Genomic DNA, 18751 nt, shown 5'->3' on the forward strand with positions numbered 1-18751 from the left:
CAGGGCGAATCTTCCTTACCACCCCACCCCCCAAAAAAATCCTTAACTTAGGCAAACAGTTTATTCCCAACAATATACTCTGAATCATTAAAATTAATAAAGTAGAAGTGCATCGATTTCTATTTTAGAAACATAGTGAAAGCTTTTTGCTTATGGAAACTACTTATGTTCCCTCAGACCAGACACATTCTTTCACACTTTTTCTTATGCACCATTATGTCCTTTTCTTGAATCCTTTCTCTTTTTTGCACACAGGTCAAATTCCCGCTCATTTTTCAGGTCGTAGCACAGAGGCCACGTCTTCTTTGAAGACTTTTTTGAATCTACCTAACAGATCTCAGCCCCTCTTCCTTCAGTTCTGCTTCCTCTGCTCTTTGCACGCATGCACATTGAGAATTGAAACCATCTATGCAGGTTACCATCTACATTAACATGCCTTTATTATTCCATTGTCTTCAACATAACTTTAATATTTCATGAGACTCTTTCCCAGGATGATACAAGTTGTGAATGACTTTGTTTTTCATTCCAGGGATTTGCAGAGAGTTCCATCAACTCATTAATAGAAAGCCTCTGTGGACAATTTAAAGCAGACTTTTAGCCCCTTGCCTCAAAAGTCTTATACTGCTGTGTTGGCTAATCCTTAACTATTATGCCTTGATTCCTACTCAGTTGTAACCAAGCCTCCACATTGAAAGACCTGCCTTAAACCAGGCTTCAAAATCTCAATAAATATCCTGACTTTGTCTTTTCCTCTCTGGGACAGTACTGAGACTCTGTTGACCTAGTTTTCTCCCTTACCATGGTAGACAATTAACTGTGCTTTGTTTTATCAATAGACACTTTGGTGATAGTTTGGGAAATGAGCGTTTGACAACATCATTACCCAAGTTACTGTGTCTTGAACTTGATCGTGGCTCTCTCTTCCCATTTTACGATGTACTCTCTCTTTATCCCCCTGCCTATCCTGGGGTCTTATGTCTAACACAGAGCATGAGAAAGAAATATGCATCTTTTGAAAAATAGATTTAGTGAAATGGAGAGGAAGTTAATGTCCTGACACACAAAAAACATCTTGTTTGATCATACTCAAACTTTCCTGGTGCTTTTCCAAGCCCTCTCCAGCCTGATTTTTAATGGTCTCCATGTCTGGCCCCAAGTCCATCCATCTAACTTTGTTTCCTTCACGTCCTCCATTCCAAGAGAGTTCTTCTCCTCATTGGTCCATGCTCTTGTGCACCTGCAGGTATTCGTGTAATTCTGTTCCCTGTGCCAGGAATGCCTTTCTCCTTACCTGATGCTAAACCTTGCTCAAAATTTAAGGCTGAATTAGCTCTAAATTCTCTATGTGCTCTTTTCCAACTTCTTCACTACGTTCTATTCCCTCTTTTCTTTCAACTTTTATAGCACTTGTATAGGCAGCACCTCACTATTTTTTGCACTATTCTCCCATAACTCATATTTATTCAGTTATTTATTTATTTAATCATTGTTTGAGGAAGATCAGCCCCAGGCCAACATCTGCGCCAGTCCTCCTCTTTTTGCTGAGGAAGACTGGCCCTGAGCCAACATCTGTGCCCATCTTTCTCTACCCTACATGTGGGACGCTTACCACAGCATGGCTCTCCAAGAAGTGCCATGTCCGCACCTGGGATCTGAACCTGCGAACCTGGGCTGCCGAAGCGCAACGTGCACACTTAACTGCTGTGCCACCGGACCGCCCCTATTCAATTATTTTTGATACCTTGAATTCAGGCACAAGGTCCTATATTCATCCATTCACTTATTTATTCAACTAATGCTTGTAGAAACCCACTACGGCAATGTACTGTGATGTAGTAATGATTAAGACAGAGTGACCTGGGGCTACCCCACGACCAAGTGATTAAGTTGGCACACTCTGCTTCCATGGCCCAGGGTTTCGCCGGTTCGGATTCTGGGCGTGGACATGGCACCACTCGTCAAGCCATGCTGACGCGGTGTCCCACATGGCACAACCAGAGGCACTCACAACCAGAATATACAGCTGTGTACTGGGGGGACTTTGGGGAGAAGGAGAAGAAAAAAAAAAAGAGGATTGGCAACAGATGTTACCACAGGTGGCAATCTTTAAAAAAAAAAGACAGAGTGACCTTATGCATTGTTTTTGGATCCCCAAGTTCCTTAACACAGGCCCAAGTAAAACATTAATGCACGGCTAATTCTTTTAGTTAGTTTGTGTCCTTCCAGGCCTTCTTTATGTTCATCAAAACATTCATAGACCCATAGAGAGGCTGGATCAATATTTTGTACCCAGTTTTATTGCATATTCTATCAACCTTGCTAAAAAGAAATTTACTGTACAGAAACCTAACATCGGTTCTCAGCTATTACTATAATTGCTGACAAATTTTGATTTTCTGGAGTAAGATAGTGACAAAAAGATGAAATTAAATCAACCTAAAATGTATGTAAGCTGTTATAGGACTTTGAATGTTGGCTGGTGAGGGGGCGCAGAGAGAACCAGGAAACAGCAGGGGGTAGTTAACAGGACAAACTGAAGGCCAAGTTGCCTTCAATGAATTCTCCAAGTCTCCAGAACATTGTTCATGAAGGAAGGGCTGAAGAGAATAGTATTCTAGCCAGCTATGGCGTTCCATGGAGCTGCTTTGTCAGGATCTCTAGGTGGTGGAAATCCTTGTAGCAGGTGGATGCTGCAAATAGATTTCCTGAGGGTATGTCTTCTCTGAAACAGTGTCTGATGTTACAGGTGCAAATTCTAGTCCCTGGAAGAAGGGAGTAGGCAAATGTGGGAGGGGGAGCTGGCTGGGTGCATTGTTGGAAATCCATCTACCTGAAAGCAAGAGTGAGGAGGACTCTAGACCCTCCAGGGAAGACAGACCATCCATGAGGAAAGGAAGGCAGAGTTGTATTCTTTAGAAGAAATTGATTTGGAAGGAATGGAGGGAATGCTCAGGAAGCATGCTATACCCAAGGCTTTCTTGTATTGGGCAAGCAAGACTATTGGCAGCCTCACAGGCGTGGTGCTGGTGTGTTTATTTCCACGTACACAGCCAGGCTTGGCAGACTTGGCTCCATCTCTGAGTGGGGCAGAGGTAGAGCTGACATCAAGGGTTTTTCACACCTGGGGACAGTGCTGAAGGAAGTAGGTGGACCTGGGGTCAACTGGCACTAACATTTGGAGCAACAGTTTTGTCCCTCTCTATTTTTTTCTTCTTTGACACTGCTTGAATAGCTTACATTATTTTGTCTTTCTTCTTCTCACTTGGAACGTAGAGAAATTAATTAGCCATGAAATGACTCAAGGCAGACACAAAGATCAAATATGAGGGAAAAGCAAGGTGAATAAATATGAATGCATTAGATAGCCAATTCCTGAATGTTCAAGGCAAAAAAATCACAAGAATTATTTTGAAAATGAAACGGCATACAGATGAAAGATCGGGTGGTTTCACCGGAATTTGGATTAGTCTTCATGTGTGCGCCCTCCCTCCCCTGCAACTTACAAATAGAGTATTTAATTTAAGGAAAAATAATACACAGTGAAGATCAATATACAATCATTGAAGCAGAAATTATTGGAGGAAAACAGTGCAAATTGGAGTATTCAGAAGAAAATCAGTACTGCAATTCGCCGATCATTGTATATGAACCTATTAAAACATAATTTGCAACTTTCATCTACTAGAATATTTTTCCCTCTCACAAACAGGTATTGGCATCAGTTCAGACACATTAACTATGTTCCAAGTAGTGTTAATTTATTTTTTCTCATATCCCCAATTACCACAGTATATTCGTTTTGATTTAAAAACCCAGAGCACAGCTTAATTTTAACAAATAATCTAACTTAAAAGAACTGTATATTGAATTCTACGAAATTGTATTTTTTTCCATAGAGTGCTGCCATGTAAAGTTGAATTATCAAACTTTGCGTTCTGTTATTTCCAGCCTTCTCCCTCTAGCACTTTTCCACTCCTTTAGCTGAAAGAAGCAATCTCTCCTCAGTGTTCTTATTAAAGATATTTTACCTGTAACTGATTATTACACAGTCATCCTAGAAGAAGATTTATTTGGAGGACAGATATTAATCTAGTTGTTGAGAAATTAAACTGATGAATTAGTTTTTAATCCTGATAAACTCTTTGCTTTAATGCGTGTTGGCCATGTCTGTAATTTTTTTTCTTGAGGTCATTTATATTGTCAATGTCTGCACTGTCTATTTTCCCTTAGCAGAGGCAGTCTCTGATGAGGTGAAATATAAGGCATTCCTGGAGAGACTGTACTCTAGGGACAAAGCAGAAGAATGGCCCTCGGAAGCCCTTCCTTCTATTCTTGGCAGATGGCTGTGAGATCTCAAAAACAGTGAGAGCTATTTGTGACTTGATTTCTCCAGCTCAACGGGGGTATAGCATGTATCAAAATTCATCTTGCACAGACAAAAATTTGAAGATAAAATGCAAGAGCTAATTGCAAATTCTGTAGAAATTGTTCTCAAGTTTTGATGAAGATACTCTATTCCAAAATTTTATCCTGTTCTCAGATAATAAAACTGTGATCCTAAAGTGGGCTTGAGTGCTAACTTTATTTTTATAAGATGAAAAACCACATATCCAACATTTACCATAACTTTAAAAGTAAAACTTGGTTCAAGTGAATAATTTTCTGTGGAAATCATGAGAACGAGGTTTTTCAAAATGACTGTTAAAATAATTATTACCTTTTTAAAGTTCATATAACCATGGTGCTACTGTGGTAGAAAATGAAAAAAAAAGATATGGCAAAAGCAATAATCATTTATGCCTCTAATAGTCAACCTAACAAAACTTTTACTGATGGAACAAATTGGTTTAGAAAGTAGAAGTTTTAATATCAGTCTCGGTATGATTGCCATTATTATAGCAATAGAACATGCACTAAATAATAAATATGGCACACGCCAGGTGGAGTGGGCATAATCTGAATGATGCAAAATGACTCTTCTAGCACCCTTGGATCCTAATCATGGGCAAGCACAGTCTAGCTTAAAGTAAGACGTGCATCCTAGCTTTTAGCTGTTGGAGGATAACATGGACTCCCTTTTGAGTTGGTTAATGCTCTGGTATTTTGGAATGTAGAGGAAGAGCGTGATGACTACTAAGTTAGTTTTAGAATGGATTCCCCCATTTGGAATGGAAATGGATTAGGTGACGGGAAAAAAAATCCCTTCGGGTGTTGATATTCTGTGATTCTAGCCTTTTTAGAAAGTAACTCATAGATTTGATCCCTGTACCTCAGGACTTCCTATGCTATAGCAGACACAGATATATGCACATGTAAGATTGTTCACTCAGAGAAACTGATGCATTTTCATCAATGCCTTTGTGGTTATGCTTCTGCTTTTAACAATACCAGCAAGTCAAAAGCAAGATTTGTTCTATCTTGGTCTATTGCTACGGTCCATGTGTAGTGAGAACATGGCTGCTGTTGTTACTGTAAGTATAACTTGGGGAGGGGAAGGCTCTGCCTTGGAGGTGAGAGGCAGGAAAAGAGAGCCAGGACATTGACTGTGGTACAAGTAATAGTTGTAAAATCCCTGATCGCTCTTTCTTAGTCCTGATTAATCTGAATGTTGATGGGTTGATTAAGGTCCCTTCTAAACTTCCAGGACATCTGCTTCCACTAAATGTTAGTGTCTCATAAGCATTATGCTGTAATGGGAAGTGGAAAACGGAAACTCTTATTTTATCTCCGTGAAGAGCAAGTACATTTTATCTTTAAGTTCTGTGCTTCCTACCTCTAAAACATCATTAACTGCTATCTTGAAAAGGGCTTTTATTCATTTCTCACCATTGTTAGAATACAATATCGAGTAATTTATCAATAGGTCAAGGTCAAAAATTAAAAACATTTCTGCTCCTCCTTACTTCCTAAAGCTGCTGACTAACAGCATTGCAGACTGGTGTGGTGGAAGGAGAGAGGCTTTTAAAGGAGGATGTATGCTGTTCAAACTCCATGTCTGCCACGTACTAAATGTGGGATCTTGAGAGAGTTCCTGCGTCTTCCTGAATCTCAGTCTCCTTACTTATAAAATAGGGATAATAAAACATAATTTACAGTGTTGTTATACCTGACATATAGGCAGCAGTAAATAAATGGAATAGAATGTGGGATTTGTTGTAGGGATTTGACCTTAGACAATCGAGAGCTCATGTTAAAGAGTTTATATACAGTTATTGCTTCTGTGTTGGATGCTGCAGCCTGAAGTCAGCAGGACTGGCAGTTAGGAAGAAAGATGGACAAGAAGTAGGGGAGAGTAAGCACAAACTGGAACTGCAAGGGTGGGCTGGAGCCCTCAAAGAGGAAATGAAACCCACATGGGTCTCTCACTACTTCCAAGCCTACAACTTCAATGAGGTGCAGAGGCAGCTGGCACCCTTCATCACAGAGGTCATAAGGCACCTAGTACAGGAGTGAGAGAAACTGAAGGAGGAGCCAGCGGTATCTGGAGGAGCTGCCACCTGATTGTTGCTTCACTCCAAGGTGAGTCAGCAGATTAGTGACAACGTGCGTGGGCTATAACAGTGCCTGCAACAGTGCCTTGTGACCTGCACCAGCCTTCCAAGTGTGGAAGGAATATGGTGGTTGTTTCACTTCCATCTTCCAAATCTCACGTAAAATGTCCCTTGTGGCCCCCACACATCTAGAACTATGTGGGGAAGGGGATTCTGGCAAACACCGTTCCAGTGAGCTAAGTTCACACAGAATAAAGCCGCCATAGTATTTGTTGTTGTTAAGAATTCTTTCCAGGGGGCCGGCCCCGTGGCCGAGTGGTTGAGTTCACGCACTCTGCTTTAGCGGCCCAGGGTTTTGCCAGTTCGGATCCTGGGCGTGGACATGGCACCACTCATCAGGCCAAGCTGAGGTGGTGTCCTACACAGCACAACCAAGGCACTCACAACTAGAATCTACAACTATGTACCGGGGGTTTTTGGGGAGAAGAATAAAAAAAAAAGAAGATTGGCAACAGTTGCTAGCTCAGATGCCAATCTTTTTAAAAAATCACTCCATTGAGCAAGAAAGCATAGAGTTAAAAAAAAAAGAATTCTGGGGCCGGCTGGTGGGGCAGAGGTTAAGTTCGCACGTTCCGTTTCTCAGAGGCCCTGGTTCGCCAGTTCCCATCCCGGGTGCAGACGTGGCACTGCTTGCCAAAGCCATGCTGTGGTAGGCGACCCACGTACAAAGTAGAGGAAAATGGGCATGGATGTTAGCTCAGGGCCAGTCTTCCTCAGCAAAAAGAGGAGGATTGGCAGGGCAGTAGTTAGATCAGGGCTAATCTTCCTCAAAAAAAAAAAAAAAAGAATTCTTTCCAGAAGTTCTTTTCTTTTAATCACCCAGCCCATTCTAATAACTTTGTATGCAATTACCATTCCAATTTCTCCTAGTACTCAGAGCTCACACAGTGAAGTTCTCTCCTCTTCAATTTATCTCTATATCAGTAGTTCTCAACCAAGGCGATTTTGCCCACAGGGGACCTTAGGCAATGTCTGGGAATGTTTGGGGCAGTCAAGACAGGGGGACAGTGCTCCTGGGGTCTAATGGGTAGAGATCAAGGATGCTAAATGTCCTATAAGGCACAAAATACCCCTCCCTCAACAAAGAATTATCCAGCTCAAAATGTCAATAGTGCTGAGACTGAGAAACCCTGATATAGTTACCTTCTCATCTGTCCCTGTGATTTCTGAGGGAGAAATACTCACTTCTTACCTAAAGTCAGTTCTTTTACCTTTTCTTTTTTTAGACATCATTTCCAACCTCTCAAGAATCCCATTCATTTACTTCTCCATTTTACCTCACAGATTTAATAGATTAAACAGATGAAAACAATCACATTTGCTTTCCCCTTAGATCTTGCAAATTACCGTGCATTTACTACCTCTTTCTTTAATTGGCAAACTCTCTAATTGAATGATCCATGGTGGTTACTCATTTCCTCCATACCTTTAACTGTCTGGTGCTTTTCAGCAAAACTTTTCTCTTTTCAGTTAGTAATGAGCTTATTCTGGCCAAATTTGTGGATTTTTTTTAAAGCAAGATTAGTCGACTTTCTAGTCAATTTCATTTCATTTTCTATATATGCTGTCCTCAAATTCTATCTCTCATCCCCCACTGAAATCATCATATCAAACTTCCATCCCCATTATTATAACAAAACTTCTCTAGTCACTATTTCCAATGACTTCCAGGTTGCTAAATCCCATGGGCACTTGCCAGTCTTGTTACGCACCGCCTCGGCAGTATTTGACTCTTTTGGTCACTCCTTCATTGAAACACTTTCTTCACTTGGCGTAGCAGAACTCCACAGTTCTGCTTCTGGTTTTTCTCTTACCACACTCCTCAGTTTCCTCCGCTGGTCTCTTCTCTTCTAGATCTCTTAATTTTGAAAGTTCCCATGACTCAGTTTTCAAACGTCTTGTATTTTGTATTTATAGTCCCTTCCCCAGTCTCGGGGCTTTAGATATTATCCTTGTATTAATGACCTCAAATTTATAGCTGTAGTCTTCATCTACATGCTCATCTCTGGATTCCTATATTCAGTTATCTTACTTGCTTTTGTAAATAAAAATATCAATCTATTATGCTAAAAACTGAGCCCCTGGTATTTTCTTGTAAACTTATCTCAGGAAATGTCACCTCCATCCTTCCTGTCATCCAGACCCAATGCTTTGAAATAATTCTCAACTCTTCTCTCTCACAAAGTATATACAATCAATCAGAAAATATCATCAGTTCTGTCTTTAACATAAATCCAGAACACAGCAAATTTTCATCACCTGCTGTGCTGGACCACCACAGATCCTTCCCGGACCAACACGCCGTTATTTCTCACCTGGCTTGCTCCAGTCCCCAGTGGTGCTCCCCTTCACGCCTACTTAATCTCCTCAGCACCGATGAAAGGTTCTCCAGCCATACTTTAGCCTTCTCTCTGGAGCACGCTTTTGTAACAGGGAATCTCCCCATGTTAGCATCTTTTGCAATCTGGAAAGTCTGGGAATTTTTACAAATCATCAAGTCCTGGTTCTTTTTTGCTTGTGAGTCTTTCCTCAACTTGTCTCTTTCCTCTAGCGTTTTAGTATAAGCAGCAAGAAGAAACTGGGCTGCATCTTTGGTGCTTTGTTTGGGAATCTTCTCAGCTAAATATCTGAATTAATCGCAAGTTCTGCTTTCCACACAACGGTAGGTCACAATTCAGTGAAGCTCTGTGCTACTTATAACAAGGATTGCCTTGCTTCCATTTTCTAACAGTATGTTTCTCATTTCCTTCTGAGCCCCCTGAACAGCACCTTTAATGTTCCTATTTCTACCAATATTCTGTTTATGACAATATATGTATTCTCTAAGATGATATAGGCTTCCTCTATTTTGCTTCTCACTTTTGAGCTCTCACCAGCATTGTCTTTAATGTTCATATTTCTACCCTTAGTCTGTTTAAAGCATCTAGGCTTTATCTATCATGTGCCTCAAAATTCTTCCAGAGCCAGCCCTGATGGTCTAGTAGTTAAAGTTCCTCTCTCTCTACCTTGGCAGCCTGGGTTTGTTTCTGGGCTATGGAACCACACCACCTGTCTGTCAGTTGCCATGCTGTGGTGGCGGCTCACACAGAAGAACTAGAAGGACTTACAATTAGGATGTACCACCATGCACTGGGGCTTTGGGGAGAAGAAGAAGAAAAAGAAAAAGAAAGAAAGAGAGGAAGATTGGCAACAGATGTTAGCTCTTAAAAAAAAAGTTCTTCCAGCCTTTGTCCATTATTAATTCCAAAGCTACTTCCACATCTTTCAGTATTTGTTACAGCAGCACCCCATTTCTTGGTCCCAAAATCTGTATTAGTCTCCTGTGACTGCTACAATAAGTTATCACAAACTTGGTAGTTTAAAACTGTAGAAATTAAATTTCTTGTAGTTCTGGAGACCAGAAGTCAGGAATCGGTATCACTGGGTCAAAATCAAGGTGTCAGCAGGGCTTTGCTCACTTTGGAGGCCCTGGGGGAGAATAATTTCCTTGTCTCTTCCAACCTTTGGTGGATACTGGCATTTCTTGGCTTGTGGCTACATCACTCCGGTCCTTAAGGCCAAGAATTTCAAATCTCTCTGCTCTGTTTTTACATTGCCTTCTCCTCTCTGTGTGTAAAATCTCCCTCTTCCTTCCTTTTCCTTTGGGTAAGGCCAATTAGCAAGCACACAGGATCTATGATATCCCCCAACCCAGCTTTTAAAAACTCTCCTGCCCATTGTTTCAGTGAAATTGAGATCAGACTGGTCTTTCTTCCTTGTTGCAGTAGCCTTGAATAAAGTCTTCCTCACCTGTTTAACTTCGGTGCAAATTTCGCTTTGACCTGATTTCATGTACTAACCATCACCCTTTAATCATTTCCATCAAGACTCTCCAATATGAATGTAAAAGTGATATTACTTTTAGAGAAAATTATTAATAACTCTTCATTTTCTTTCCCCCTAAATTATGGCATGTTTATGTTTAGAAAAACATGAGAGAATATGACTCTTGATCCTCTCTTGTTGGATGTGTCCTCTTTTATCATCTCATTTTCATAAATTCCCTGATCAATACCCCAGTTATGCTTATTTTTCCTCATTTGTAGCTGTTAAATGATGATTTTTTTTTTAAAAGATAACATTGTGACTCCCCTGCAGATGTAAAATGAGTAATTATTAAAGATTTTATTTAACTCATGAATCAATGAGGAAATCAAGTAGATGTTTAACAGGTTCAAAAGAAAATCCTGGCTTCTCCACAGTCAGAGAGGGAGGTCAATTGACTCTCTTCGGACAGGGCAGATTTGCATTTCTATAGATAAGAATTGTTTTTCATTGCCATCAGTTATCTATAATTTACAGCGATGGAGAATGGCAGAATCATAAACAGATAACATAGAGAGGTGTGCTATAGACAATGCATAGTTTTCCTCTGAAGCACAAATTTTTCCCTACAAAGCCTTGATTCAGTTGTTACTATTGACACAGAGTTGCAGGATGAAAGTGCTGGACTAGAAGCTGCTGGAAAAGAACTAGGAAAATTTCTCAAGGTTTGGATAACTGTTTTATTCATAATAAGAAAGGGATACAAGGTTAGAGTATTTTCAATAGAAGCAATCAATGAGCCTGAGAAAGGATTTAGTGAAAGGACTGTTACATTAAAGGAGAATGAAGTTCAGAATCTTAAGATGGAACGAGCTTCAGCTTTCGTGCTACTGACACGTAAGGACTAAGAAAATGTCAATTTGACCAGAGCGCACAAGATTTTTTTATATTTGAAATGGAATTGGCTTGATGGATAACCCATGAGCCCTTTGAACCTCTGAAGTATGATTCTGCTAACAGCCACTTAGGACCAAGATAACTGAGCCAGACAGGCCTGGGATGAATCTGCAAGAACTTGGGCAGGCGGCATGCTTGAAAGGGAAATTCCGTGGGCATGACAAGAAAGGGTGTTAAACTACCTGGTGGTCCATCATGACCCCAAAAGTCCTCAACGCCAAGTTTCATCAGCCCTGACTGATCTTTGCTTTCAGTTTGATGTGCGACGTCATGTGGCATAAAGTTTTGTTAAATGTTCTCACATTTTAGGGACAATAGGAACAATATGCAAATTAACCATGGGTAATGTTCTGGCCATATACAATTATGGGTATTTAAAATTTTTAGATGCAAATTAGACTCAAAGTTCCTTATAAATAGTGCCAATTTGCCTCCAAATAACATGTTGCGGAGATAGAATAATTTACCATGAAAGCCTGCACCAGCAACAGTAGCTGGCACATGTATAGATGCTATTCAACAAGCGTGTATGGTATTGACTGACTGGAAAAGCATCCACAAAGAGTTTCCATTTTTCTGTGATAAAAAATGTTTGATGCTCAGTTATTGAAAAAGAAGTGGCTGACTTTAAATAGAGTAATGGTGTGGCATTGTGTTACTAACACGCATACTAACTATACCTTCATTTTCTTTAATGTCCCTGTATGTTAATGATATTTACATCCTCTCCTTATCACTGGGGAACCAAAACATAGAATCCAGGAACACACTGGCAGTGTAAATGTAAATAAACATGCACATTTCATGAAAAAAATCCAGCCTGGGGAAACTTTTTGCACACTGGAGATGTAGGATTACTGAGAACCTCAGTCTCCAGATGTGTTTGTAATTATATGTATAATGTATCTTATTTGCTAAGTAATAAGCCTATTAAATTGAACAACATGGAAATAAAACATATTGACATATTTGATTGCAGAAACTTTTTATCAACGATTTCTCTTGTAAACCATGCAGGTATCCAGCGCAGCGGTTTCAGACTTGATACTCTGCAGCAGTTTCTGCTCCTCCTCCTCTCCCTTCTTTCGGGCGTCAGTAGTTAGTGGAAAGCTGTATAGGAGACGGTATAATGCAACAATGCTAAAAAAACCCCTAACACAATGTGAAACGTTGAAAAAGGATATTTTAAACATGCAAATTATCATTTTTCTGAATTTGAACCAAAGTGAATAAACAAATCCTTCAGAAAATAGAAACACATTAGGGGACATTTTAAAAATAAGATTGGAAGATTATATATCAAAATGTGCTCATAGTCTTCTTTGGGGGAACTTTTGTTTTCTTTTAAATAGCTTATTGTAGTTTACTTTTAAAAACTTGCTTAAAAAACCCTCTATTTTTATTTTCCTTAAAGTGGACATTTATTATGTTCGTAATGAGGAAGAAAAGTTACAAAAAGCCTTTGACATCTGTGCTACAATATCACTTCCAATCTTGTTTTCATGATATATTTACACATTATAAATATTTAATTTATTTTTTTAAAGATTTTATTTTTCCTTTTTCTCCCCAAAGCCCACTGGTACATAGTTGTATATTTTTAGCTGTGGGTCCTTCTAGTTGTGGCATGTGGGATGCCACCTCAGCATGGCCTGATGAGCAGTGCCATGTCCACCCCCAGGATTCGAACTGGCTAAAACCCTGGGCCGCCGAAGCAGAGTGTGCAAACTTAACCACTCGGCCATGGGCTGGCCTCCCTCTTTTTTGATAAAGTATCCTCTACTTTATACGTGGGACGCCTACCACAGCATGGCATTTGCCAAGTGGTGCCATGTCCGCACCTGGGATCCGAACCAGCGAACCCTGGGCCGCTGAGAAGTGGAACGTGTGAACTTAACTGCTGTGCCACTAGGCCGGCCCCTATAAATATTTTATATAAGATATATATGAATTTTTATAATTTTTATTCTATTGAATGATTTTAAAATATTTTTGTACCCTTTTTTCATTTAGTATATTGATGTTTTGCAATGTCATGAAAAAAATCCTCCAATGTATTATTTTAGAAGTAAAGTTTAATTCTAAATACATTATACATATATTCATGGAAAATAGAATATGTCTATATAATTGGAGTGTGTATATACATAACATGTATGTGTATATGTAAAAATCACGTGTATGTATATATATAATCACTCTTCCTCTATTATTAGGCATTTAGTTTGATTTAAATATATTCTGTTAAGAGTAAATATTACCATATAGACTGAATGAAGAGACTTTGTTACAGTTCTTCAGTATAGAGAGTTTCTTTTCACTTTTCAAATATGTAATACTTTCCAGATAATCATCTGAATTTTTGCTTTCATAAAGCAAGCATTCTACTTTAATTTAATCTTAAGCAATTAAAAATCCTTGAACGTTTTCTGAACAAGTAATCTATTGACCTGTTGTCATCTCAAAAGAAACTAGTAATACTTTCCCCACATATTCTATTATTTTCAATTTTCGTTAATCATACTCTAGACCATTTGGAACTTATCATTTATCTGTTATTTTAAAATTACATTTATCACATTATTTTTCTGAGCTTTTTATAAGGTTGATATGATCTCAGATATGTGCCTTTAGTTTCTGCTAGAAAGTGTAAGATAATGACAGCAAGGGGAGTTGGTCTATTTATTACAGGACCTTTAGGAGAGCATATTATGAAAGGTAGAAAACACAACAACCTGAACTCTGGGTACTAAGCCAAACTTCATGCTGTCATACAGAAAGCCCCTGTACACAGCAAGAAATGTATCCGATGAATCAGCAGCCAAACTGAACTGAGACTTATATAGATCAACTATTTGCGGCAGCTCTTTTGTTAGCCTCCTCTGTTAAGAAATCATAAGATGGGACATCTAACTGTTGAGAAATCTGTAGACCACTTTAGAATCTCCATTCCCATATTCAATAACTCATCCTAAATATAGGCTTGCTTCTATATAGTTGAGACAAGAAAAAACAGATTCTTACAGCTTTGCCTTCAAATAGGTTATCAAAAAATCCTAGTTGGAAGTCTCCAGTTTTCTGAAAATCAGTAAGGAATAACATTTAAATTCATGGGGAACTTTCTCTGCTCCATACAGAACATTGAGTTTAATGACCCAGTAGTCTTGTTTTGGAAATAAAGGAATATCTCCCCCTCTCAAGGCTTCTGTAGAAACTGCTTTCTTATATTTCCACATCTGATGAAAATCCAGACTTGAGATTCAGAAAGGAGTGTTACTTCCCTGGATGCTCAGAGTCTGGCTGCCTTTTATGTTGTAAGTTTCTGCTTCCTTCCTGAAGGCAGCACTCTTGTCTGGCAGACCTCATGTTGGCAACCGACAGACACCTTTAAAGACTTCTTGGACATATTTGACAGGGAAATCGTATCAGCCCTTTGGTAGAGAGAAGGGGAAAGTCACTCCAGGAGGAGAATGACAGCCATTTTGATCAAGGAGCTTGGTGTTTGATCTCTGCATGTATCTGCAGAGGAGAAAGTGTACGATGAGAATGATGGGAAAGCAAAGGTCCCAGGATTGTAGATATACTTCTTCAACTATTAGTAAACTAATTTTTACTGACAATTAGAATGATGTTAGCATAAAGAAGTAAATCCCCAGATAACAGACATATCTCTTTCCAAGATCACCCTTGTGTCCAGCTGAGCCACAGTTAACTCTGTGATGTCCAAGATTGAGGAATGAGGTTCTCTTCCTCTTAGAGTTAGTAATATTGATAGTATATTTAATATTTTAATGTAATTGTGGTTCACAGGATTTGGGGAGCACAGATAGTCTTTCATATTAGGGAGAGAGAGTTTTGCAATATCCCCAAAGTATAGATACCCCGTCAAACTTAATTGAGGAACTTGGAAATGTAGAAGAATATCCAGGTAAACCTGAGATCAAACAGAAGTGAAAAACTGCCTTTGTCTGCCAAGGAAATTAGGTAAGCTCTTCTTAAATCCTTGTCAAAAAGATGTTTTTGTGGGTGAAGCCAGAGAAAAAGCCTAGTAACAAAAAGGCCGTGGTTGTACAATACTATTTAGCTATCCTTGTTTAGGGGAATATTTGAATTTATCATGTTGAATTTTCTGTTATCCAGTATAAAGAATTATAATAAAATATCCAAGGAGGAGCAGTGAGTCCAGTCACCATTAAGTCTGATAATCTTTTGCCCAATAACAAGTAAATTTTCAGTGTACTTGAGGTTACATCGCTTTGAATTTTAAAAAGCAACCTGAAAGTTCGTTTAATTGAAGAAGTATATGCAAATCCATTTCTTCCAATTTCTCTGATGGTGGAAAACAAAATCTAGAAGCATTTTGTACAAAATCCAGAATTTCCAAAATTTTCATTAGCAAGTAGTTTGCAAGTGTCCAAGAAGGAAGGGATGTATTTTCAGTATATCCTCCATGGAGAGTTTCATGAAGAAAATATGTCGTTGGTTTTCAATATTAAAAAATTGTGTTGGGGCTAGCCCCGTGGCCGAGTGGTTAAGTTCGCGCACTCCGCTGCAGGTGGCCCAGTGTTTCGTTGGTTCGAATCCTGGGCGTGGACATGGCACTGCTCGTCAAGCCACGCTGAGGCAGCATCCCACATGCCACAACTGGAAGGACCCACAACAAAGAATATACAACTATGTACCGGGGGGGCTTTGGGGAGAAAAAGGAAAAAATAAAATTAAAAAAAAAAAAATTGTGTTACTTTTAATATAGTGTCCTTAAATGGTGGTGCTATATGGTAGAGAATAAACTTAGCATAGGGAACATGTTTATTAATGAATTACTATTTTAATGACCGTAAAATAGATAACATTGAGTTTATCCACTGGAGTCAAAAAAGTTAACTTATTAATAGAAAATAAATGAAATGCTATGGGAACATGCTTGGCAAAGGTGATATGGTTTGAGTTGGAAGATTATTTTCTTAGTTTAGAAATCAATAAACTAGTTCTGTCCAATAGAACTTTGTATGATGATGGAAATAGTCTCTAACATAGTGGCTACTGAGTGCGTGAAATGAGAATAGTAGGACCAAGGAAGTTAGCTTTATTTTTTACTTTTAATTAATATAAATTTAAATTTCAATAGCTGCATATGGCTGTCATAGTAAAGAACACAGCTATAGACTGTGAAAATAAAGACACTAACAGAAGATTGTGATCATTTAGATGTTTAGAAGAGTATTTATGAATTGTTATGAAAAAGGCCAGAGTGTACTAATGAGAACACAAATAAGGCTGACAAAAGGTGACATTCTTTTTCTTTTTAAAACATCTTCTTAGCTTTGAGTCAGTACGGTATTTCATAATTATCAAATCTCAGACAATGAATCAAGAAACATATGCTATACAAACAATTTAAACCCTAAACAATCATAAAAATGGTATCAATGACTCTTCCAGTGTCCTTTTCCAGTTCTGGCTTATTCTGTTTGGACCACGTTAATGTCAGAATCTTTATCTTCTTGTTCTTTGAACCCTCAGTGTCTGACAGAGAGTCTACCACATAGTAGGTGTAATTAAATATATACTGAATAGCTGAAGGTATATTAGTTGTGTGCACATTGTCTAGTCTGTGGTTCTGTTTTTTTTTTCTGCTTTATCTCCCCAAACCCCGCCTGTACACAGTTGTATATCTTAGTTGCAGGTTCTTCTAGCTGTGGGATGTGGGACGCCACCTCAACGTGGCCTGATGAGCAGTGCCATGTCCGCGCCCAGGATCCGAACCATGCGCTGCCGCAGCGGAGCGCGCGAACTTAACCACTCGGCCACGGAGCCAGCCCCTAGTCTGTGGGTCTTGAAGGCAAGCAGCTCACTATCTATCTCCAGTATCCTGCACAGTGAATGGTACAGAGCAGGCAGCAGTAAATGCGTGTGAACTGACTGCTAGACTTTGCATCTGTTTATTCCTCTAATTGTGATCAAGAAAAACTAAATGGAAATTATATATATAATATGAGTATGAATACACACATATAAATGCTTTCACTTTTGTGTGAGTCAGAAATGTTCAGTGTGAATCTCTACCCTCTGTTGACTTTCTGGCTTAGACTTCTGCATGTTAAATGCTAAATTTATTGCTAAGAGCTATGAGACTTATATACTTGGAAGAGAAGTGGATTTCCTAGAATGAATACATAAAGTCTAAAAAAGTACATGTATTTTAAAATGTTATGTGACTTGCAAGTTGCCTCCACTTAGGAGGAAAGGCAACCTTGCCCTTCATTAAATCCACCATGTCTGCAACAACAGAGAAGCCAGCATCTGCTTGATCATCTTTTGTTTAGTATTTGGCATACCTCTCATTAGAAAGGAGTTTTCCTTTTCCTTTCCTTTCTTATAATGTTTTTGAGATGTGGCATGGACTGGAGAACTCTCAGAAAGAGGTTACTGTCTTTAGTCTTGTGGGAATGAACAGCAAGGGCAGCCAAGTACCTTGAGAGGTGCAAAGGGAGTGTTGTGTCAGGGCTCTAGTTATCTGGGGGTACTGACGTTTTGTGCCAAGAAAAATCCCCTTAGGCCCCTCTTGAGAGTCTTGGGGAACATTCTCTATTAGAATCTCTGAAATGAGGTGATAACCTTCTTGTGAAAGGAAGGGAGCACAGTGACTATCGAGATACTGCTCAGACTTCCTTGGGGATTGCACTTACTTTTACCAAATTGACCTTTGGTCAATTTTTTCATAATAAGTAATTACTTGAAGAATTTGAGGGATATGGTTCCTCTGTGTGCTGAACGCAATCCAGAGTGGTTTGTATTAAAGAGAACGTCAATGGGTGACATTCTAAGGTGCTCTCTCCCTGTGTTTTTTGTGTTTTGGTGGTCATAGAAAGCCTAGGTAGTTCTTGGATCATTTGCTCCAGGAGAAGCCAGATGCTCTGCCATGAGGTCATTCAAGCAACCTGATAGAGAAATCACTGAGGTGAGGAAGTACGACTTCCTACCAATTTGCCATCCACATTAGTAAGTCACCTTGGAATTGATTCTCCAGCCCCATTTAAGCTTTCGTATTATTGTAGTTCTTGCCACCATGTCAACTACAACCTCCTGAGAGACCCTGAGTCAGATGCACCCGTTCAAGTTGTCCTGAATCCCTAACTCACTGAAATTATAGATTTTCCATTTCTTGCCATGTTGGAGTAACTGGTACTGGATTTGTCTTCTTGCTATAAAAAATTAAAAAACTGGGAAAACCTATGAAACAACTCTTTTCATAAATTGGGCAATAGGCAGTGAAGAACTACGGTCCAGGGAAAAGGAAACTAACTGATGTGAGCCCTACAACAGCACAGGTTACAATCACCTGGACATCTTTTGTGGACCATGACACAGGAAAGGATAAGCCAGGCAGAGGGCAACATTCTCACTGAGTTGAGAAGATAGAGATTAGAGTTTGG

Source organism: Equus caballus, chromosome 3 (genome assembly GCF_041296265.1).
Source record: "Equus caballus isolate H_3958 breed thoroughbred chromosome 3, TB-T2T, whole genome shotgun sequence".
NCBI lineage: Eukaryota > Metazoa > Chordata > Mammalia > Perissodactyla > Equidae > Equus > Equus caballus.